At 38.8% G+C, this 25,444-nt stretch overlaps 1 protein-coding gene across 11 annotated transcripts in view; it reads right to left on the bottom strand.

The window, feature by feature from the left end:
- Positions 1-25,444, bottom strand: part of THRB (thyroid hormone receptor beta) — a 167,839-nt gene that overhangs the window by 107,023 nt on the left and 35,372 nt on the right. For 8 of the 11 annotated variants that reach the window (XM_083867806.1, XM_083867804.1, XM_083867796.1 and 5 more), the window contains exon 2: positions 17,834-17,863. The exons of 1 other annotated variant lie outside the window; for it this stretch is intronic. The gene's annotated coding sequence lies outside the window, so the exon portion shown is untranslated. Of the gene's footprint in view, positions 1-17,833; positions 17,864-21,946; positions 22,037-25,444 lie in introns of those variants that run through there. 2 more of the 11 variants (XM_083867801.1, XM_083867797.1) reach the window with 2 other exon arrangements.

The raw sequence follows: 25,444 nt of genomic DNA on the forward strand, positions 1-25,444 counted from the left end.
ATGGCTCTCATTAGCCTCAAACCTGCCCACCACATCAGTCTGTAAAAGCACCATTTCATCTAGCACTAACACAACAAAATCCCTTTTGCTCAGTGTTCTAACCCCCTCGATAACAGTGCTGTAGACAGATTGTCATGATGAAGAAACCTATACTGGTTAGTCCAATGACTCAGCAGTGGTTTCTTCCTTTGCTGCTCCAGTGGCACCAAGAACAGGCTCAAGAGCTTAAATCTTGATGGTAGATAACAGGCTCACTGTGCAGCTAATCCTGCCATTTTCAAGACAAAACCCCAGGTCTGTGCAGCCTGTAGCTACTGTTGATGTACAGGCCACAAACATCACACCATGTACTACCTAAATGAAAAAATATTTGCAACAGTGAGTGGGGAAGACTATGGTCTTAATAATATCTCCATCTGCAACTAAAAACTCAGATACTAAAAATGAAGTCAGACAGAGAGCAATCACGGTTTATAAAGAATATTTCATACAAATGTGCACCTTATACAAACAATTTTTGGAAAAACACATTCAGCCAATGCATCAGAAATGCTCTGGAATTCAATAATCCCTTACATAACAAAGAACTGCAGAGGGCTTCACAAACTAGAAATCCCAGAGGCGAAAGTAAACATTCCCTATTTTCATGTAAAGTGCAACAAACAAAGCCTGAAGAGTGAATTATAAGTATGAAATTCAAAAAAATCCTTGTATGAAAGCAAATGTACAATCCCTATGTGCAAACATCATGACCCTGTGTGACAGGCAAACACATACATACCAGAACAGCAATTACTTATCTAACTTGCTGTTGTGGGCTTGTGACAACACTGGCTTTGCAAGCTACTACTTTGCACTAAGTGCAAAAATGCTGCCTGATGGAAGACCACTCTCTGGAAGGCTCATTCAGGTTCAGAGGGATTAGTTTTATTGTGAACTAGCTTGACTTAAAACTTGAGTTGTGCCCCTAACCTGACTCTTATTCAAAGATAAAAGATCTTATCACTATGGAAGTGTTGTTGTAAGCTTGAGCAGATGGCCCACAGGGAGAAGGAGGAGGTGGCTTGATGTTCTTGTGGATAACAGCACCTAGTGATGTAATGAGGAAGCAAAAGTTTGTATTTCGGTATCTTTCACAAATGCTAAGATCAGGAGAGACTGGTCCTAGTGTATAAAATATAGCAGAATCCAGAGGCTTGGGGAGAAAGGCAAAGCCAGTTCCAATCCACATCTTTACACTGTTTTCACCTGCAAAACATGGTTACCTCTTCAATAATGCCTGTAGAGAACAGCCTCTCTCCCACGCCATCCTGCCACAGCTGTCATCTGGGAGTGTGCTAGTTGGCACGGACCAAAATCATGTCATGGAATGTGCTAGGAATTAAACAATATGGACAATCATAACATACGAGTCCTGGCCCTGACTAATTTACCCATGCAGACAAAGCAGTGGTGAAGCAAAGTGGAAGTGTAGTCTTTTAAGCCCATGGCTGCAGTTAAAATACAAACATCAGAAGCAGGGCGGCACAGCTGGAACAAAGATTAAGACTCTCAAGTTTAGCCCTGTAGCCACAAAATGATCATGTTAGTGCCATAAGAAAGCAGGAAGCACAAATAACTTCTAAACACAAAGTCAAACTTTTCTCTGAAAATAAAGAGACCAGAAGATGAGTGCTACAATAGATATCAGGGTGCTGGCAAAGGCAAAGTGTGAAATGGATCCTTTCCAGTATTCAGCTTAAGAAGACAAACATTGTTTCACAAATTCACTGTAGCCATGCTTATTGTCCAAGCTCCTTAACTCATGCCAAAGGGCCTGGACTTTCTGAACATCCTGTTCTGTTTCCTCCACTGCTAGTCTTAGTCCTTAGTACTAAATGTCTTTATTTCAGAGCCCCCTTTTCTATCATTTTATTCCAAACTCCTCCCTCTGAAGCTTTTGTATTTTACCTCTGGGTAAGAGTAAAGACAAGCAGATTAATGAGAAGTCTGAACAGCACATTAAGTTACACCTATTTTAAGAGCCCTTCTCAGTAGGCATCCCAAGGTGCTGCATAAAAATAAAACTACATCGATTGCATTTAAAATTAACAAGAAGCTTGCAGATGCTGGCATACCTCAAAGCATAAAGACTGATGGTTAAATGAGTCCATGATTCCCCAGAGTCTCAGAGCCATGTGAACACACACCATTTTACCTGTCATTGGCTGGATGCATCAGCAATCTGCTTGGATATAAAGTTAAGGAATCATCATGATGGCCTACCAGTAGGAAAAAATATTCCCACCTGATAAGGACAGGAAAACCGTTCTAGTCCATGATATCACATAATATAGAATAACATCAATGTAAGAAGAACAGGAGGTCCTGAACAAGGCTGGAATCACATTTTGAAACCAGTTAAGGAATATATACATGAAATCAACCAAACAGACAAAGCTGATGCCATCAGTGAAGAAGGTCTGAACAGACAAGACTTCAGGCTCATACTGCTCAAGTAAGGAACACTTTCCTTACCATCTGGCTTAGAGATCACTTGGATTCCACAGTGGCCATAAAATGGCCAACAGGAAAGCAGGGAAACTATTTTAAGTAAGCATCACTAAAAATAAAATGGGAGATGCAATGAAAGGGGAAAAATGTGGTCAGTGATAAATATAGTATAGAGATTTTTCTATTTATAGTTTTGAAGCTATTTATATCTGAAAGTTTTCATTTAGAGACACAGAAGGCTTCCACATTCATTGGTCTGGTATTCATTCAATTACACAGTATTTATAGAAATATGTAAAGGCCAACAAAAATAGTAAGAACGGCATTAAAATTACCTTCTGTCACAATATGGGGTTATCAATTCACATTCACATTCAGTCACACATAAACAAAAAATTTACCAATATTACACTGACATGCATTTTGGATGCTCTCCATGAAATCCTGCTCCAGCAACAGGGCAAGCTGAGAAAAAAAAAATAGTGCAACCGTTTGACACAGTCTGACACAACAGTCCCTGGAGACAAGTTCCTTCAGATGAACTTGCTGTGTGGGCTTGATTTCCCATACAGCTGAACCAGGAAAGCAGCACAGCATCAGTGATGGCAGGACCATGGAGAACATATATAACATCAACTCTCAACAGAGAAAATCTAAAGGGCAGAACTGGAGAAGGCTCTGGGGACACCTAAGAGCCCTTTCCAGCACTTAGAGGGGGCCTACAATAGATCTGGAGAGGGACTTTTTACAGTGACATGCAGTGTAAGGACAAGCAATGGCTTTAAAAAGATAGGTTTAGATTAGGAAGAAATTCTTTAGTATGAGGGTGCTGAGACACTGGAACATGTTGCCCAGAGAAGCTATGGATGCCTCATCCCTGGAACTGTTCAAGGGCAGGTTGGATGAAGTTTTGAGCAACCTAGTCTAGTGAAAGACCCAACCCAAACCATTCTATGATTCTCTAATTCTGTAACTGAAGAGGAAAGGATCCATGAGTATAGGACGATTGCTGAAAGACTGATGATATGCTGGAGGAGGACTGTCAAATACCTTGCAAAGTCCTTTCCAAAAATGTTGCATTTGGTTCTTCAGAAGCTCAGGCATTTGAAAGGAAAGTGCAAATCCTCCTGCTCATCTCTGAAGTTCCTTACAAAACTGACGTTGTGCCTGGTTAAGAACAGATCGCGTTCTTGAACTCATTTAGAGAATGTGAGCTGAGATGCAGGCTGCTTCTAGTAACATGGATGATCTAACTTTAGTTTCAGAGTCAATTCACTGCTTTCTGCTAAAATTGACATCTGGTGCTAACTTTGTTCATGTGTCAACACTGTTTAGGTTAATTATCCAGCATTCCTCTGTACCAGCCCCTTCCTTGTTGTATTTATCAAGGAACTATCTTATGCACTGGGTTTCACTTTGCTAGCCTGTTCTGCTAAGATAAAGGCTCTCAGTGACGCTCTTTGTGCTGTTCCTTTGTGCTGTTTTAGTTTGAATCTTTCCTGAATTCAAAATCCAGAACAACACATGAAATTTCACTTTACACATTTTCAATGTGTAAGTGTTTCAATGCCTCTATCCTCTCCACATTACACCTACTCCATTCTAGATTCATATTTATCTTATCTGTTTAGGTCTGGAGATTTGCCTTGTTTTTACACAAATTTCAAGAACTTCTAAAAATATTTTCTCGACTTTTAAATGTTTGGGCTTTTTAGTCCAGCCAACTGAATTACCTACCAACCTCACAAACTTGTTTCTTTAATTTCACAGTCTGTCCTTCTATAAGATGGAGTGTTATTTATGACCCATGTTTGCTTATGTATAACATTTAAATGGAAATAAGTAAATGCATGCTTCATACAAATTTACTTTGTATAACCAACCCTTCTACAGTGTCATCATGCTCCATGAAAACAAAATCTGAGAGCATATCAATATCTCAGCTCAGTAACATTTTAAAGAAGAAATCATATTCGCTGCCTGTCACAGCTTGCATCAAAGACTGTCGATGTCCTAAGTTTCTAAGGGATTGCATGTACCAAGCCATTTACACCTCTATTTCTACAAGCAAAATAAACATGTCCAAGAATGTTGAGGCCAACTGGCACAGAAAGCTGCCAGGCTAATAAAGTCTATCACCCTCCAAAACAGGGTGGTTGCTTTCAAACTGCCTACCGGGAACAATCCCAAGATAACTTTCAAACCTTACCTGGGAACAGTTCAGGTGAGTTCCCGTAAGCATACACCAAAACCAGGCCAGGAACAGTCAACAGTAGATATATTTAATTTCCAGGGCCAGGGACTGCTTTTAGGCTCTATTTAATTTACTACAGATGTGCCCATTGCATGAAGACCCCTTCCTGCCTGCATGACCCTGAGTTCTTCATGCCTCTTGGTACATTTTCATTAGCTTTCATTCACCCAAATTCTTTCTCAGAGACCAAGGAATCCGACTAAAACCACACCAGCACAGATTCTAGGAGAGTTTTCTCTGGCTGTATATATTAATCTTTGTTTTGTTCCAAAAGGGATTCTGAGATCTTTGCCTCAAGTTTCTCCTACAGGACTTCTTTTATTTTTATCTTTCCATAGTGTTTCTTTGGTCTTGGAGAACAAAACACTACTCCTTCTCCAGAAAAACTCTGCTGACAGATGTGCCTTTCCACCTAAAGAAAATGAGCCTTCAGACTGACACACTTGTGTCTTTCTCATGCCACTAGGAAACCCAGATTTTCATTGGATTTGGGTTTTTTTTCTCTTTTCCCCTGGTGCTGCCCAACTGCCTCATATTTGCTTTCCTCAGTTCTTTAATCACATCCTTCTTCCTTCTGAGCCTCAAATCTCTACTTACCTCCATCTTATCCTCCTTTTTTTTCCACTCTTCTTTCAGTCATCTATTTCTCACTTTTTCCTCCTGAGTTCTCCATCATAACACATCAGTCTTTCAGCTGATTCCTCCACTACCAATTAGTGCCAGCTTCTATGCTGTGACTGTAGCCACACGCAGTACGTGGTCAGCTTCCTCAAAGACCTCTCCCTTCCAACTACTATTTTTATATACAGCTGTGCATTCAGATCACCTCAACTGCCTCTTCTATTCCCTCGTGGCTTTAGCTCCCTGCCTCTAGCTGCATCTAAACTACTTGGATATTCTCTCTCCTGATTTCTGTCAAGTGACATTTCTATATAAAAATAGATCCTATCAGGTAACACTGAAGAAAGTAAATTTCCTTCTGTTCCTGCATCCAGTCTTGGTGTCTCCTCTGCTATCCTTCATTCAGTGCTGCATCATTGCACATCCTTCCTTATCTCTGCCTTCAAGGAAAAATAAATAGCCCAGACAAAACGCATCCAGACTTTAAATTTTCATTAAATGCTGACTTCCTCTGGCCACTGACTGAAAGGCAGTTATCTGCCTGAACTAAGCTCTCTTAGGTGGAAAGTTTCAATTGTGATCAAAGACAAAAAAACTCCCCCATCTTCTTCAGCTACAAGTTTAATCCACTGCAAAAAAACCTGCAAATTGGTCTTGCAAACACGAGGGAAAAAAAAAAAAAAAGAAAAGGGAAAAAATAATTACAGTGTAGGGCAGAGATTCTTGTACACGAAGCTTTACTAGAACTTGAAAAATGGATGCCTACCTACGTGGAAGAAAATGAAAGAAGTAGTGGAAGGAATTTCATGTCAGAGATCACAAATCCAGTCTGAGTAATCTCCATTTTCAGAGACGAGGCTAGGTACTAACAAATGACTCCTCGTGCTTGTGAAATAGGAAAATTAAGTTTACATGAACCTCATACAGAACACAGTATTTTGAACATAATATTCTGCAAAACTCGAAATAATTGCAGAAGCATGTGGCTAAAAAGAAAATACAGTTCAAGGATTTAACAAGAATAGCTTTCTGCTAATCAAAGTACAGACTCCAACCCTCAATTATTCCCCTCAAAGTATGAAATGACATTAACGGATCACACATTCTTAAATGCACCTTATTGTTTTCCCCTCTTAAAACAATACAGATTTTATAGGACAAATATTAAAGACAGAGCTTCAAAGCACATGTGGATGTGTAGGAACAGAGTACCAACCAAAGTACCATCACAAGCCTTTTACTATATAATAAAAATAGCACTTTGTTTTGAGAACTGGAAGCTTATCAGTCTCACTTTCAGTGCAAACCTTTCCTGCATATCCAGGCATGCAAGAAAGGACAAGCAATGAACAGCATTGTGCCCTTAATGCTTTGGTTTATCTCCAGAACTTAAAATCCAGCAATGCTACTAAATAAATAAGGCACACTGAGACACAAACAGAGAGAGTATGCCAAGTGTTTTCATGTAAACAAGTAAAAGGCATCAAATTTAATTGTCAATAATGGGAGGATTTTCAAAGATGCAAATGGACAGTAAATGCAGAGTTCAAAAGGTATTTGGGGTTGGCCTAAATTATCTAATTGCTGCTGTAAATCTACAGCATTCCTTAAAACTATGAAGTCTCCTGCACTGTTGTTAAAGATTTTGGAACATGTATCCACTATAAACACTATACTAATTACAATTAATTACATTAATTTTCACTTATAATTTACACAGAGATTCTCCTAAAATGAAGCAGGCCAAGAACACATCCAAAGAGGTATTTCCTTTGCTAGGGCACAAAAGCATGCTGTGGTACCTAGCCTCCTGATCCTGGATCTTGCATAAAACCTATTAAAACCTTTTTGGCAGACCACAGTTATCCGTGGCCTCTGTTGCAAAGTCCAATGCAGAGTCAGATCCCTAGACACTGGGAAAATACAAAACTAACCATAAAAATAACCAGAAAAAAACCCACCCCAAACCAACCAAACAAACAAACCACCACCCCTAATAATTTTAGCTCACTTTAAATTAGGGTAATTTTTACATTAATGATGCAGGCAAAGGTGCAGTCTCTGACCAGTGCTGCCATAAATATATTTTAGAAAGATATATTAGAGTAAAACAAACAAGATGTATCACAGTAAAAGTCTACAACATTAATTCCATACTTGATATAAAATGTGTGGAGCTAAAACAAAGCACAAAGCTTTCACAGTTCCTTCTAAAACTTCAGAAATCTTCCTGTATTCCCAGCGTTACTTTGACTTGCTTTGAAGACTAATTCTTTGCCAGAGGTGCTGTATAATTGTTTATGTCTCATCTAACCTGAAGTGGAAGCTGAGATTCAACAAATAAATATGCAAATATCTCCCAGTGATTTGTACTTGCTAAATATAATCCAAATGTTTACTGAGATCCTATTTAACAATTTCCCAGTGGATGCATTTCTTGCAACAGACTAAATGACAATAGGATCAGAAAGAAAAGTCATTCTGTTATGAAAAATACTGGAAATAGTATGCTTAGCAGGGAAATGTGTCTGACTGGCTCAGTATTCAACTACTTGCCACACATTTACATCAAGGAAAAGCATTTTTCCCACCAGTGGACGAATTTAATTACACGGAGTGCAGGGAAAAGAAAAGAAAATCCATTGTGAAAGTCCTCTTTCACTGCTTTAGTCAAAGTGGTTATCTTAGAATATGTCAGCTGGACAAACTGAAAATACAAAAATAAGATTAAAGATAGTGTATCTTCACCTAGCAATCGGTAACTATGTGTTCCAGCCAGAGAAAACACTGGGAAAGCTACTGGAGGAGTTTTCCTTTGGCTCAGGAAACATATGAGCAAGAGTTCTCCTAAGGCATTACTTACAAAGCCAAAAGCTGTTAAACTCAGCGGCGGCTAAAGCAAGTTACAACACAGTCTGCTCCAGACTGCGTGGACAGAGCCAAGCTGCAGTATAACAACATTTAGGGGGAAAAGGGAGCAAGCAGAGAAAACATACCTTATGGTTTTATCCCAAGCCTTAACCAGATTCATGGAGCTCTCTCAAGCAAGTCAGAATATGGATGTAGAAGAGGTTTTTTCCTTGAAGAATGCTCACCTACAGAAGCACAGGTTCTACACTGGTATTTTCTAGTCTTTATACAAACCAAGTTTCAGTTCCCAAATAAGAGAGACACTTTCCCTGCAAGACTGTGCCACATCCTGTCGTCGAGGAAGACTTTTCCAATACATCACATCTTTCCTGTCATGCATTCTCTCTCAATTAATCAATTTTTTTCTCTGTGTCACTTTACCATCCAAAACACTTTGATCAAACCATTCTTACAGAACTGCTTTCTCTATGCCCCATTCCAATGTGAAATCTCTCACTTCATCTGTCCTTCCACATTTCTCCATGTCCACGGTTCATTTTCCTTTATTTTCTCAGAATTTCAGTTAAACCACATAAAATGGTGCATAAAGACTAGAGGGAAGTTTACAAAGCCACAAAGTGAAAAACAGGCTGGAATTCTGAACTAAGGACTGTTTTTCGGTCAGCTGCACAGTTCTAGCTCATTACATAAGAATGAGTGTAAAATCATTCTGCAGCTTCAAATAACTCTATTTGTGTAATTTCCACTCCATTTAAGAATTATTTGGAACAACTGTACTGGCAATTTAAGGAAGGCAGAAGAAGTTCAGAGGATCTAAAAGGTTTTGATACAAGAACTGCTATATTATCACAACCAGGATTTAGGAACCTGGTTAGGATTCTTTTCTGTGAGGGTAGTGGGGCACTGGAATGGGTTGCCCAGAGAAGCCATGGATGTCCAAACCCTGGAAGTGTTCAAGGCCAGGTTGGATGGGGCCTTGAGCCACCTGGTCAAGTGGAAGATGTCCATATCTTAGCCAGGGGGGTTGGAATTAGATAACTTCTAAGGTCTCTTCCAACCCAAGCCATTCCATGATTTTATAATCCTATAAGAACAAGAAATTACTTTTTTCTCTTCTGTTATTATTTTATGTTCCTTTAATTATCTTATTTCAAGGAAGCAAGGAATAATAGAATTTAAACATAATTATGAATGCTAGTACATTTTTACAGCAGTCTAGTGTTTAACCTCTGTCTCTTCCCATATGTGAAAGCTGCAACTACAACCAACTTTCGGAAACAAAGTACATCAAATCCTCCCACACAAAGCTGGAACACACCAGGGTCAGCCTGCCATTTTCCCACTGAAGACAGAACTTGTAGAAAGAAGTGAGCACTCCCTGTAATTTTCACTTAGCTTTTGCCGCTCCTGCAAAGCAGGAGTTCCTCCTATAAATCTAAGTATTTTCCAATCCATTTGTTTTCAGAAACAGAATTTCAGAATTTCAGGTCAGAAAAAGCACAACATCTTGTATCTCAAGATAATCAGAACTGGTGAACATCTGTGCTCTGGCTACTTACCTGGAAATCTTGATAGGTTAGTACTATCACTGCATTTTAAAGTAGCTCTACACTGCAAGTTCTACTACCTTGTATGTCTTAACATTTTACAAACCCACTCTGTATCTGAAAACTTAAGGCTCTCTGAATCAGCCCCAATCAGGGGGTGAGACTAACAGTGTCTGTGGTTAGTATCTTAATATAAAGGAAATCAGAAATGTCAAAACTTGTCATAATTGCTCAATAGTATTCTCTCTCTGTACTATATATCTACGACAACTAAAGCATTGTGACAAATTTTAACCTGACATCCTCAGAGTCAGCAAAAACTCAATACTACTTTTCCTTGGTGACAGTCAGACATGGCAGGGAATACTTTCCCTAATTTCTGGGTGAACATTTGAGAAACCTGCTGCCTTTCTGTGAGGTACACACACATTCAAATTTCAGTTCACAACATGCAATTTCCCTCCTTAAATTGTATTATTTTACCTTTACCTCTGTTTGTTCTTTTATTAAATCAAAAAAGGATGATTGGGTTTTAAATTAATTTGTGAAAGGACAATGAAAGATGCTGATGGCTAGAAGGATGGGAATGAGTTTCTAACAGATCAAAAGAGAGAGAGCACTAATGAGCAGACGTGCCCTGAAAGATTTTCTTAAATGCAAGCATGATGACTGTCTCAAGACAGATTCATTATAAACAGAGGTCTGCCCATCATGGTACCAGGGAAGAGCTCTTACTGACCCTTGAGCAGAAAGAGAAAACAGCAGAAGGTGCCTCACCCAGTGGTTACATTTGAAGAAAAAATAAAGTGGGCTCCATTTAGTCCTTGCTCCCTCTGCAGACACAGGAGAAGCACAAAATTCAAGTGTTTGTCTCCCATCCTCCTGTCTGGTGAGGATCATGGGAGCTAGAGCTTTTCCAGGGAGCCCACAGAGAGCTCATGTCCTCCAAGGGCCAAACTCTGCTACCTCACTTGACAGAACAGTTGTCAAGATAAGAAATATTCCCTGCACATACTATTTTTTTGTACTACAAAGTGAAGCCTCTGAATAAAGGGCCCAGTAGATGACATAAGATCAAGGAATTAGAAACTAACCAGTAAGTGCAACTCCATGGAGTCACCAGACTGTTCCCTTCAGTCATTGAGTTGGGCTGGCATGGTTGAGGCAGCTTTGTGACTGTACACAAAGTCTTTCAGGCTGCCTTTTTTTATTTTTTTTTCAATGTAATTGTAACTGATCTAGTTCACCATACAACTCAAACCAATCAAACACAGATTCTTTTTGGGCTCTTTTTCCTTTTTTGAGGATAGGGGCTTTTTAATTTTGAGATAAAGTGTTCTCTGTCAGGAACAAAATCAGCCATCAATGCTGGCTAGCTGGACCTAAAATCCATTTTAAAAAAATCTCTAGGATATACATGCATTTTACTTTGTATTTCCTGCTAGATTCCATTTGCACTTACTTGAGTAAAAAGTTAGAACTTCTCTCCCTGCCTGAGGGAACCAAAAATATTAATGCTGATTAAATATTTATTTTGTAGCAACATGAAATCTATCATGCTATAAAAAATTGTTTTGAATGATACCTCTTGAGCAAGACTACGACTTACAGCTTTTCTTTTTATAAACTAAACATTCAGAAAAAAAATACAGCTGGTCCAAGAAAACTGTTTTGCTTTGGCAAAGCATCAGACAGCACCTTCTGATTTGCCAGCAGAGGCAGAATCTTATCTAACTGTGGGAAGTGCTTGGATTTACTACTTATTAGCAAAACTTTTAAGAAGCACTGAAAGGTTCCAGCCTCTTTTACGTATTCTCAGTCAAATCTCATTAGTTTCATGCTCTCAGTTTGCACACAAAAATATAGCAGCCTTTTCCCACCTCTTAGGGAAAAAATTAATATGGGAGTGTTAAATCTCATGTTACAAGGACTTCATTACTTTTACAAGCTATGCTAAATAATTAAATGTGCTTGTCAAATAACTGATTAGAGAACATTTTGTGCCTTGCTGTATGTTTTTACTGTCTGTTGACCTCAGCTGACAAAATAAAATCACAGAGTCTCCTGCACAAAAACTGAGACCTTAAAGTTGGAGTGGAGAAGAGCTGTGGGACAATTCTATATAGGATGTGATTAAAGAAAGAGAACTGGATAAAAGCCACAGATGGGGAAACTGAAACAATAGAACCAAAGCTTGCTCTGAGGGTGGTGCTGAATTAGAATTACCTAGAAGCAAATTTAGCTAACACCATCTAGATCTCTAGCAACTTCTAGACAGGCTTTTGACCCTTAAAGTGAGCAAAAAGGCCGAGAATACATATTGCTTAGAGAGATTAGGACTAATAATATTCAGGCAACATTGACTTTTCCAACCTTTATTTTCTTGTCCATATTTTCACAGTAATATATCAGGGGGGTGGGGAGGCTTTGACTAGTGCTATCAGCAGGGTGCAGCCATCTGAAATATTCCATAGTTAACCCATCTATTCTGTAGATGTAAGATCCCTCAGGTCTAAAATAGAGGGGCTATGTGCAAAAGGGCAAAGGTCAAACAATTAGACAAGCAGCCTACCCCTCCACCACATCCATAAGGCAAGGCCATTTCTGTAATGTCAAAAACAAAGAGAATTTCTGACACAGTGCACACTGTCCTACCTGCCTTTCCTCTCCACAGGCAGGTCTCTCTGAAGCCCATTCCATCCATACAGTCAAATGAAGCAGATGTAGTCAAATAAACAGCTGTCTCTCCTGCTGATGGGAATTAATAATCTGTTTGGCCATCCTGGCAATTTTTCAGATGCACTCTTCTAAAGGTTACTCAAAACCAAAAATTGTATAGCTGCAAATCCCTTCTGGTAGCAGCCCAGCATATGCTCTACCAACCTGCTGCTACCAGAGCCTCATCCAGTCTCCCAGGGCTGCAGCAAACAGCAGAATCTGCTGTCCTGAACATCACTGTGATGTCCAAGTTGGACTCTGTCAGTGAGCGCATACACGCAATCTGATTTTTTTTTTTTTTCAATGTACTAGCCACCAAAAGCCACATTTCCATTAATCGGGAGAGAACATTCCTGATGCTCCCGTTCTCTCACGGCAGCAGAATTTCCCTGAATCAACACTTTTTGCAGAGTTCTGTAACAGTGAGCACAGCACTCTTGATTCTCATCTGAGCAGACATTGCGAGCACAGTGTAAGCACCAGGTACTTCTTTACACTGACTTGTGCTCTGACCTAGCATGGGGATTTAAAAAATTTAACAAACAGTATATTTCTCTCTTGGAAGAGAGCAGCAAGCCACCCAGGCAAAATCATGGATTCTTGTACAGGGGTTATGAAGTAAACAAAGTACAGGAAACAAGACTGAATAGCTTTCAGATGCAGTAAAACTGAGCTTTTAAAGCAAGTGCAGTTCTTAGATACAAACAATGAATTTGGGACTAGCAGTGCACTGGAGATGCGCCAAAGGAACTCCCCAGACTTCAACACAACTGCTCTTTTCTGTCATCTGGAATGCTTTATGAGCATTAATTGCCTGAACAGAAAGAAATGCCAAGGAAACCCTCAGTGATAACCAAAGTCAATTTTGCAGGCTTGTGTGCCACTGTCCAGTAGAGGCACTTCTGCTGAGGTAGAAAAGACTGTTTTCCTTTACATTAAATGACTTAGCCATAAGCTTTCACATGGAAGGAAATAGCAGCAATATGAGGTCTCAAATACATTACTAATGGGGAGGGCAATTTTCTTCCATGGCACTGCTTCCTCTACTCCTTTTCAGAACTGAAGTGACTCACTGGTTGCAAAAACATGTGAAAAAGAGACATCCTGAAGTTTGTTTGTAAATACTCTCCACAGTCATTATGACGGCTATCAGGAATTTGTGAAAACCCTAGGCATGTAATATATTTTCAGGAGATGTGGTGCAGAAGGAACCTCATGCTAAAAAATCACAACTATTATTGCATAGCAACCAAGCAAACATGTCTGATTCCTGACTAACCAAAGTCTTCTCTCCTTTCACCACAGCCATGAATCCCTAACCTACTAGCAAGGGTACACTTTTTTATCTTTTTCCAGCATCTTGTCCTCTTTCTCCTTTCTTTCTTGGATGTCTGTGAAAGCAGTTAGAGCCTCCACATGGAGGGACATCAACTTACTTACCTCAACCATCTTACTTTGGTTTATCAAACACAATGGTATCTCTCTTCTCTACTTTAGTTCTATTATTGTTTTAGTCCAATATTTTTTTCCAATTCAGGTCAAGGCTGCTATGTGTAAACACAAATACACATTGGTCCAGGGAGGGAGAGCAGTAGGGACGGTCAGGTACCAAGTGTAAATTACCTGCTTTCAGGCTGGGTATCAGGTATTCTGGAAAAAAAATAAATCTTCTAATATTCCTGGGCTCACTCTTGAATTTAACCTGGATAATTTTACAGAAAAGCTTTTTCATAGATCTTTCTACAGAGCCAGAATTACATAAAACTTTCCTGAAAAAGATTTTATTCCCACATACGGCCAGGACAACTCTTAGCTGTTCTTCCTGTCATGCTGTTGTGGAATTACACTGAACATTCCTGTAACAAAAGCTATGCAACCTAAGTACAGTAGGGTGACATAATTCTGAGCTCAAGTTGATGGATTTTTCCATTCGCAAGATTTTGCACAGTAATTCCTGATTAATTCTGAATGTTGAAATTAATGAGCTTATCAAACTAACAAGAAGGAGCCAGGGCTATTCTTGTTCACCACGGTGTTTTGTGTTTCTTCTAGTATAAAATTCTTTTTTAATCTATTTTAATCTCTTCTCTATTAAAAGGATCTGCTGCCTCTTACCCAGGAAGACAAGAATATGCTTCCCGGTAGCTGAAGAGAACTGAAAGACAAATGTCCTCCATTCTCAGTTTTCCATGGAGGTCCCAGAGCAAACATACAAGTTACTACTTTTTCAGTTTTGGAGAAAGCATATTATTTTATCCTAGGAATCCTACATAATCTGCAAAAAATGTTTCCTGCCCCTTCTACTCATAGTGATATTAAGAGTGGCTATAGAAGATCCTGTGTTAAAGACAATGGAATTATGTTCACTGAGTAACTGAAGAAAATTCTGAACTCAGGCAGGACTTTACTTGTATCATAGAAGGGATGCAATAAGCACCATATAATAATTATTAGTTTTCACTCAATTCAATAAAAAATGCAAACCACTAAATAAATCAGGTAAAATATTAGAAGATTATGCAGAAGGATGTGTTTCTGTGTTGATCAGGCAAGGGCAGGAACCAGCTCAGTATTGGTCCATGGGACTGAAGCACACAAAATGTACAAGCTCAGCGGCTCTGAGAACCCACCACCGCCTCTCTGCAAGGACCTGCCCAAAGACTTTTCAACCTTTCACCACTGAAACGAGAGTGACCTGCTCCACCTCAGATTTTGGAAATTCTGTGGCAGCCTGTACCACATAAGAGCCTTTGTTGGTGGAGATGTGGATTTAAAAGGCCTGGAGGAACTCTTATGGTAATCTGGTTTGACTTCCTGCCTGGCACAGCCTGTAATACCTCATGCAGCAATTTCTTTACAAAGCACAAGAACTTGTAACTCTCCTAGAAGATATTTCAGAAGCAGATCTAATCTTGATTTAATTACTCCAAGTGATCTACCACATTCCTCTCTAAGCATTTCCAATGGTTAATTACACCCACTGTATCGTAATTCCAATGTGAACTCCTCTTCCTTATCTTGCCATGTTTTTGTCTGTTGGAGCCCTATCCCATTTCCCTACACTGATATTTTTAGATACTAACCACATCACACCTCAAAATTCTCTTACTTGAGATAAATAGTTTGCCTGCTTGGCAAACTGAAACAGGGATTCCTGAGTCAATCACACAGCCTCTGCAGTGCTGCATTAGACATAGCTTCTGACTAAAGGGACTAAAAGAGAAAAGTCAGTTCAAATGCCAGGGGAAGGCACCAAACATCTTCTTTAGCAAGCTTTTCCAGCTTCTGTAGCACCTTTCATATGACCTGGAAATTTGGGATGAACAGCACTGCAACCTGCATAGCTTCATTTTCAACCTAACTGAAAAATTCCAGCTCAAACTGGATCAGTAGTTACTAAACACTACAGTTAACTTAGAAAGAAAAAGATGGCTGATGGCAGGTGGTTTTCTACTGCCCATATGTCAAAACACATAAAAATGACCTGGTACTTCAGCAGGCATTGCCAAGGCAGAAATCCAGGAGTGAGCAATGTATACCCTAAAATACTTCCAGCTGTGACTCTGGTAAACAAAATAAGTAAATTTCCCCTTACTGCTGTCATGCTATATTACTTAGGCATATTACTTAGGTATTTGTATTAGAGTAGCATTCAGAGGCTCCACATAAGGCTCCCTTGTGTTAGGTGATCAACTACAGACACATCAAGTTTAATTCGTCTTTTCAACGTTTGTCCAGTGCTTGTATGGCTGAATCCTGGTAAAGAGACAGGAGGACTTGTGTTCTTCCTGGATCATGGATGCTGATGAGATCAGTGTACAAAGACTGCTCAGAGCTAGAATTTCTCCTGGCATTTACTAAATCCCTGCACTACCCATGTGGTTCTCAACACATTATAAAGTTCCTTAGCTTCATTAGCCCTATTCCAGAAGGGTTTTCAGTCCTTCTCACCGACTGGGTGAAAACCAGCAGCATCTTGTCAGAGATGTATTATATAAGCACACACTTTTGTAGCTGCAAATAGATGCACATCCTCTCCATGTACCAATACAAAGTAAGAATTGCAAAGGTAGTCTATTTACACCACCATTTGTTACGACACCTCATTACTTTTTCACAACACTACTGTTTTTTCCATTAGTACTTCACATTTCTTCTCAATTGTGGTTTCTAGCAGTTTACATTTTGCATAGCTTAAATGCCTTTTTTTTTTAAAGCCTCCCTCTTCCCTGTTCCCTATTCCAATGCCCCTCTGCAAACTGGGAACACAGTTTATGCAGACATATCAACTTTTACTGATGTCAACAACTTTTAAAAAAATTTCTTTTGAACACTCTTCCATTTGGAAACCATTTGACTTGAAATAGGTGTACAATATCCAGCTAATAATTCTGCAAAATTTTACTTTAACCACTGATACAGAAAACTAAACCAGGCAAATATGAGAGGGAGAAAAAAACAACCAACAACACTTCCCTTCCTTGGAAACCTGAGAATGACTATTATAATTCAAATATTAACTGTGACAGAAAAGTAATTATATATTTTTGTAATGCTCTGAACAGGTTCATACTTCAGCTGCCTGTCAGAACAACTTGATGTTGTACACCTGGCTTTGTTATTTGACAAAGATGCTTCATTTTCTAGGTGACATACCACATGAATGTCAGCATCCTCACTAGCAATGGAAGAAATGTAAAGATAAAACCACTTTTTTAACATCCCTTGCAGTTGGTAGTGTATTGAAAAACCTTCCTCTGCCTTTTACCCATCTAGCAGATGACACACAATCCATTTTCAGAATGCAGCTGAATTATGTTAGATATAATGGGAAATATTCACACTTAGAAGAGTTCAGCCCTCCTTTATTCATTTAACTACGTAACATAAACTTCCACCACCACAACTCAAAAACCAAAAATCTGTGACCAAGCTGCTTTTTTTATCAGCATATCCTCTAGGTATTCCATTTTCAAACTGGAAGAAAATTAAGATTTTCATTGACTGCATAGGGAAAACTATAGCATCTGCTGAAAAATGATTACCTTTAAATTCTAATTCTTACAGGCAAAAAGAGGTTTCGAAATCTATGAAGGCATCTTATTTTGATTAAAGACCAAATAGCAGTTCAGTAACAACAACAAAACTCATTTTGCAATACTGTACTCCTTCTTTTTTCTGCTTTGACATACTGACCCAAACTGGGATCTATTAGTGAAACGCTGAAATCTACTGGTGCAGGACCTAGCCTAAAATGCTGAGTATATTTGTTAAAATTATCTTAAATTGAGTATCTTACTAATGTGCAATAAAAAAAAAATTACCTTACCTTATTAGAGCTTCATTTTCTGTTCTTTCACTGAAAAGAGTAAAGAAATTTGCATTAAAGATCCATTTGCTAAAAAGAACCTTCTGAAGTAACTATTTTAGTTTCACTCCAATTACCACCAAAAGTAAAAGGTTCTTTTTACATAACCGCAGTAAGTCTCTGTTATTTTGCAGGGTTAATCATTCTCAACATTCTGGAGTGGAGGCCTTTATTTATTTGCCATCTTAATTAGCTGTTCTGAACAAACATTTCAAATGCTTTGGAAATATCAATATAAACAACTGATCTCATCAATTTGCCACCTAAACTACAGGCTGATTAGACACGTTCAGTAGGTCTATTTTCAACTTCAGGCTGAAGTTGAAATCTCATGAACAGTATTTGTGTTTGTATTGCCATTACTTTTATTAGACATTTGATATTTTCTATTATAAGGTGGGTTTGCATTGCAGTATGCCCATTCAAAGAGTTTCTCAGCCTGGATGGAATTTTTAAAAGTAGCTATTTTCTGCTCAACCCACAAACAGGTACAGGTAGGGTCAATGGCAGTTTAGAAGAATGAAATCATCAAACCATTTCAATAAACACCTACTTCAACTCAGCCGCTCTGTATAACACAATTGTCATAAATAAACCAACACACAACACAAACAAACAAACAAAAAAAAGCTTTAAGAGTGTTCTGGGGAAGTTCAGGCATAACTCAGAACAATCAGTGAATGTTGAAGCCTGCAAAAATATTAATTAACCTTTCATTTCTTTGTGAGGTTTTGTCAGTGCTTTAGAACTGGGGAGAACTATCTGTAAGCATCAGCATTATAACTGGGAATTGAATTCTGGTAACGCTGAAGTAAATTGGTATCTTTTGTCACCAATGCATGCAAGAGCAAAATCACACTTTTTCTTATTTCATTTTCTAAATTAGCATAAAATACCGCATGAACCAGAAAACAAAAAGCCAAGTCTAATAAAATATGACAATTATTAGCAGTATTTGTTGAAAAGCAGAGAAAATCATGCTGAGTCACAAGTAAAGCATCTCAACCTCTAGCACTTTCTGTACACTTCATTAGCCGTCAGTCAGTATGGTTAGAGATTTACAGATGAAGAGAAAACAAGGAGAGACCTTGTTCATCTTTGCCAAGGACAAATTCGAAGCTTGGCCTCAGAGCATGCAATCAATGCAATGGTTGAAGAGATGAATTCTTTGCTCTACAGTGAAAACACTGGTTTGGGGGACAGCAGGGTTAAAACAGAGTCTTCTAGGAATGGATCTGTCAATCTGAGGGAAACAAAGCTTAGGAGCATAGTAGAAGTGCCTCTTCCCTTCATTTAGGGTTCAGTCACTTGATATTTTTGAGAGACCTATAAATGAGACTGTTTCACAAATGGAACAGGTAAACTTTAAAGAGAGACATTCCTGGAGTGCAGTAAATCATTGGATTAACCACCCATTTTCAGAAAAGCCATGAGATCCCACTTTTATGAGTCAGCTCTTGAGAGCTGACATTTACCAAGTCTGATTTCCCATAACAGAGTACCTGCACATGTGTACCTTTAAAGGAAGAAGAGTAACTATAAGGTCATTTAATTACTTAGTCAAACATAAAATCCTCACAGGTTTAATTTTTCTACAGCTCCCCCTGGTAATGAGGTATTAAAACATGCATCAGTACCAGATTAGTTCACATTTACCTGTCTGGCTTCAGGCGTGGGTCACCCACAAAAGGTAATTTAAGATTCTGCATGCAGGAATCAAGGGACAGAACCAGTAAGTATTTTATCACTGGATGCTATGCAGGGTTTCAATAGGATTGAGTGGGATTTATTACAGCACGAGCCAAATCCTTCTTACTTTTCTCATGCAAAACACCCATTGAAGCTAGCCAGAGTGCAACTGAGGACATACTGGATCCCTGATTCTCTACTACTCACCTGTCACAATACAACTGCAGTCCACAGCACAAAGTTTCTGGCACCAGAATGGTTCTTTCTGGCAAGGGATAGCAGTATCTTACAGGTTAGCCTGCTTTCATCATAAAGCAGGTACAGGAGCAAGTCTGAAGAAGACTAAAAGTCAACCTGGACTTGTGACAAGATCCACAGTTTTAAAGCAAAGTACTTCTCTGCTAGAAACACTCACATCACAAGCTGCTTTGAAGCATATTTAACGCATCCTACATATTTTTAAAAGAAGAATGAAAGCTTACTTTGGCAGGCTTTATGACTCCCAGAAAAAAAAAAAAAAAAAAAAAACCACCACCCTTGCATGCTTAAAAAACCAATTTGCATAAATTTTCCTAATCTCATCTAGCTGTTGATAACAGGACAAGCTATAGTGAGGGCCATGAGCACCTCCTATCACAGGTTCTCACGGGCCCTGCTGCCTGTCTAGCCCGATGGTCTCAGTAGATATTTGTTCAAGAGGACCCATTCCTATCTCCATCAGGTAGCAGGAAGCTTCTAGCCTCAGATGATCTGGCTTTTATCCAAGTGGAGATAACCTCCACTCCAGTGTGCCCTGCATAAGTGAAGTTCAAGCATTCAATGGTCCCTGCAGAAGACCTATCAAGTTTCCTTCCTTATTCACCTCGGACATCTTGGCAAGGAATTTAAAATTAAAATATATCTCCTGTTAACTGCTTGCACTGCCTTCCTGCTTAATGCCTACTGCTTAGATGGAGAGGGAGAGCACTACAGAAAAAAAACCAAGAAAGCAAAAAAGTGAGGACATTTACATTGCAATATTCAGATGTGTCATTTTGCTAAGCATATGCCCCTTTGCAGTAAAAACTATACTTGTTACCAATCACCAAACATGTTAACTTTGGACAGACTCTAAGAGGATTCTACCAGACTGCCTCAAAGGCACATCAGTACCATTAAGTTAAGCTAAGTAGACAACTGTCCTCACTCAGTGACAAGAAGCTCTGTAAATTCAACAGGGTATTTACAATTATCCTTTCAATCCAGGTACCAAAAAAAAAAAAGAAAAAAACCCCCATAAATCTTTTTTTTCACATTCCATCTTTTTCAGAACAACTTATGAACCTCTTCAGTTTTATAAACACCATAATTAACACTAAAAAACCCCCTACTGATAGAGATTGTTAAAACTATGTATTTTGCTACTGAAGCTGTTCATGACTTTTTTTAAGGAAGACTCAACTGACTTGTTGAACCACAGGAAATCAATATTGCTAAAATGATCAGACAGCAGAATAGACACAGACAAAAATTTCCTACTTTAAGACACAGAAATTTTCTGACTGCATGGAGTTGTACAAATAAAAATGTTCCTTTTTGTTTCAGTCATTATTATTTCACCTTTTTATTGTATGCTGCTAAGCAGAAACTGAAAACCTGAAGATAACTCGTTGTTAACTAAAATATGGGTTTGATCCCTAAAAGGAATACACTCAATTAGCTAAAATAACTCATGCCCATATGATCCAACACCTATCCAGTACACAGTAGGAGAAAAGACATCCAGGTGCTCTTCAGAAAATTTAGATATAAAGTACATATTCAGCCTAAGTCTTTGAACAGATATCAGATTAGGGATGAGAGCAGTACTTTTCTTCTTATACTTTTCTTCTTATCCATCAAATCCCATTCATCCTATTAAAACTTACTTTCAAGCTCCTCACACCCATCACAGACACCTTCATTTAGAAAAGAACAAAGTTACCAAAAGATGGAAATCTATTCAGTCCTCTAGATAGATTCACCCCAGAATTTTTTTCAGTTTACTTTTTTAGTCCCTGCAGGATGCTCTGGTGTTCAGAGATCCACAAAGAGACTGATTGAACAAAGTAACTACAACTTCCTTTTTCACAAAAGATCCCAGAAAGCCAACCAGGCCTGACAAAGCAAGAGAGTTCTCATTCCATCAGAGCCAAGGAAGGAAAAAGAAAGGGGTGGGGGATGAGCAGTCCTGACCAGGAGATAAATTTGTTCTTAAAGCTGCTCCAGTAAGTTTGGCTTTCAGTTCTTCTGTTTAGAAGCTCCTAGTCAGAATTAAAAGCATGTCAATGGAGGTGGAGTAAAAAACAAAACAAAACAAAACAAAATAGGGGAAGGAAAAAGACAGCAGGGAAAAATCTCACTGACCTCCCTCAGCAAAGCTCTTCCTCAAGATGCAAGGAACTCTGCCGGCACAGAAAGTTAATTTAAATCTTCCTGCCCCACCAGTCTTGACTCAAGGCCATTTGATTTCACAGTTCCAGTATCTGCAGTAAGTTAGCAAGTCGTGCCATGCACTCTGCAGAGTGAAAAGCCATGACTGCAGCATGCCAAAGTCTAATCGGTGACAGGCATTCCCAGCTCTGGAACTCTACACAGCGTGCCTTGGATTGCTCAGTGCTGCAAGGCAGCAGATAGGCCTGTGTGCACAGTCTGAACTCTGGGACCTAGGGATGCATCCTGAGAATGTTCACTACCAGAACAATGCTAATCACAGTCAGCATGCAGGTATAGGCTCTCTGCAGGATAAAAGGACAGAAAAAAGCCTGTGTTGAAATTGGACAGCAAGAACAAGATCATAGCTGGGAGGCAGGTAACTCATAAAATAGCTCCATTTAAAGCATTAAAAATTAACCACTGTTACCAAAAAACTGCACGTAACCCTACCCACGGCTATACCTGCCTATGTAGGGACTGCAAAATGCAAGTGGAATATGTGCTCTGCTGTCTCACCAACATGACCAGCCAACAGCCACATCTCACACCTGTCCTGCTCCCCAAGAAAGTGACCAAGAAAGAGTCATCATTTATTATTGCTCTTGATGACTGGCTGTCATAGAAATTGTAGGGACTTCAATGATTTTTTTGGAAGCTAGTCTTCCTCCTGGGTCTAAGAAGACTTAAACATCAGCCAGGTAGATTGACCCAACTGTTCCGAGATGGAATAAGGTGGAAACAAAAATCCCCATTGCTACTGCTGTATGCTTGTTGAGACCATACTAAAGAGCTCAAAGCTGCTTTACAGAAAATGCTACAAAAACACTGTCCAGAAGCTATTATCCTCCTCAGTAAATGATGAGTCCACAGACAGTAATGTCTGCAATCCTGTTTTGCCAGCATTTCCATAACAGTTCTCTGCTTTAATGAAGAATTAACAAGATTAAATACACTTTGGCTAGTAGACCTTCAAGTTATGTTACAGTACATTGTATTTACATTAGAAATGTTAATGTCACAATTCTTCTTGACTTTGAAAAGTACAATGATAAATTAATTTACCTTTAATATAAAAAATGTACCAAAATAATTGTTTAAAATCTTCAAACTTATTCTACTGCTCTTTATAGAAAAAGCACATTGTTTATGCCATTAAAAAGAAAAGCTAATGCAGGTTTTGTAATGTAAGAATAAATTGAATTCAAGAAAACCAAGCAGATCCCAGAAAAGGGCAGCTATTCTCTCTGTACATAACATAATCATATGCCCTAAATCCAATTATCTTCCTCCTCTGAAAAGTATTTAAGGATGTCATCTCCATAGGGCCTGGCCCAGGGCCGTAGAAAGCACAATGATGCACATTGTAGCTGATGAGAAACCTTGCATTCCCCTCAGGTTTGAAAACCTTGTGTAGGACCAAAGACTCAAGCATCAGAATGTAAAAAACAAGCCATCACACATATTTTTAAATTATCGATATTCATCAAAACTTAAAAAACCCCAATCAGCTAATAGTCAAAATCTAAGGGGAACCTTCAAGCTTTATATGCAAAGTATGACAATGGTCATATGGGAAGTTTTGGGAATCCAGGGGTATTCATCCCACATGTGTTTAACCATATACTGCAACTATGGGTGGACGTCAGCACTTCTGAGATTGATGGTACAAACAGCACCCTGGAATTTTCTCCCCTCCTCCACCAACTTACTGAAGAGGAACCCAGGGAGGAGACAAGCTGAGACAGCCAAAACGAGGTTTCTTCAGCCATTCAATCATCCTTAGATTCAGACTGCTTTACACCAGATGCCTGATTTTAATCATTGTCCATATGTCTGAGTAAGCATAAAGAATGTACTGCAGAGACAAGACTTGAACCTTCATACTTTTTCTCAGAAAGGATATACTTTTCTGTTTATAACCATCCCACTGACAAGTAAATTATTATGATTTTCCTAATTGTCCCTGGTTTATCTCCTGTGAGATGGCTGAATTAAAAAGGCTAGCATCTTGAAGGACAAATAAATGTACAGTAAGTATTGCTGCATAATATCCCCAGCCAGTAAAGTTCATTATTGAGTCCTAGAATAAAACATGACAGACTTTGTTATGTTATCTTTTCCAGGGTGTCACTACCAACCCAACACATCCTAGAACTTAATAAAGCTTGGCAGCCTCCAACTCATGATACATCCAGAACACACTTTTTTTCTTGAACTGCTTTTTCTAATAACTGCTGCTGTTCTGTTCTTTTTGGGATGGTGGACGACAACCATCACACCTGCACACTGGAATGCAGTTGTCAGGGTAATTCCATCCCAAATTAAGCCAAGTTCCGTGAAAGTAAAGGTTTAATACATGCATCTAATGGGGGAAAAATATGGTGAACTGGTCTGTAGCATCCTAACTGCTTTGAGTTTAGGATGTTTTTTTTCGGTTACATTTCTTTCTTCTACTTTTTTCTACCTGCATGACCCACGCCCTTATTTAAGTCCTATGTATAGCATGTGTCCCAGTAGACTGCCCCAATGCAGTTCAGAACTGTGGCACAGACTGCATGATTTGAGCTAGAAATGGCCTTACGCTCTGCATACTGCATATTGAGAGCTATGAAAACCACTCAAAGAATAAATAAAATGGAAATCTGACATTTGAAAGTCACTGAGAGCAAGCTTAAAGAGAAGAGTTATATCTTCTTATTTATGGCACTCTCAAGATTTTAAGGTGTATTGTACAACACTGTATAATCATCAGGCCCACAATTCTGCTGAGAAGTGTTTTTCAAATGGCAGTTTTGGTTGCCAATATAAGAAAAAGACAATGAAACAGAAACAGGTATTTCTAAAAAAGGGCTTTGCAAAATGCCTCCCTGTGCCCAGTATATAGAGCAAATATAAATCTTCACTTGAACTGACTTATATTTCATTAGTGTCTACAGCTGCCTAACTTCTCTTCATCTTCCATGGAGAGGTGGTGGAAAACATTGTTAGTGACAATGGCATCATTTGCTAGTGATAATCAACTATGAATAAATTCAAAATCTTATTGAATAAAGGTTTTCTGGCTAAGGTAACAGGACAAAAGCCTTAAGAAACTATATTTGCTTTATTTTCTGGAGCTAAGGTCAAGTATACTGTAGGTTCGGGGCTTTTTTTTTTTTTTTTCCTTTTTTTGAAAGGTGGAATAGGGCTAAACTCCAATTAAGAGATGAACTGACTAAGATACTTGTTTAGGAACTATGTAGTAATGTATCAAAGCCAATCCATTGGAATTGCTTTTTGTGTTTATTTCTACCAAAGGAAAACAGAACAACAACAAAAAAATCTATCAAGGTATTCAAATTCAAAACTGTATTCATGCACACTAAAAACTTTGAATGCACAACTAGCAGGCAAGGGGAAAGTGATATTTACCTCACTTCGGATGCTCCA

The sequence above is a fragment of the Zosterops lateralis genome, assembly GCF_965231275.1.
Source record: "Zosterops lateralis genome assembly, chromosome: 1".
Classification (NCBI taxonomy): Eukaryota; Metazoa; Chordata; class Aves; order Passeriformes; family Zosteropidae; genus Zosterops; species Zosterops lateralis.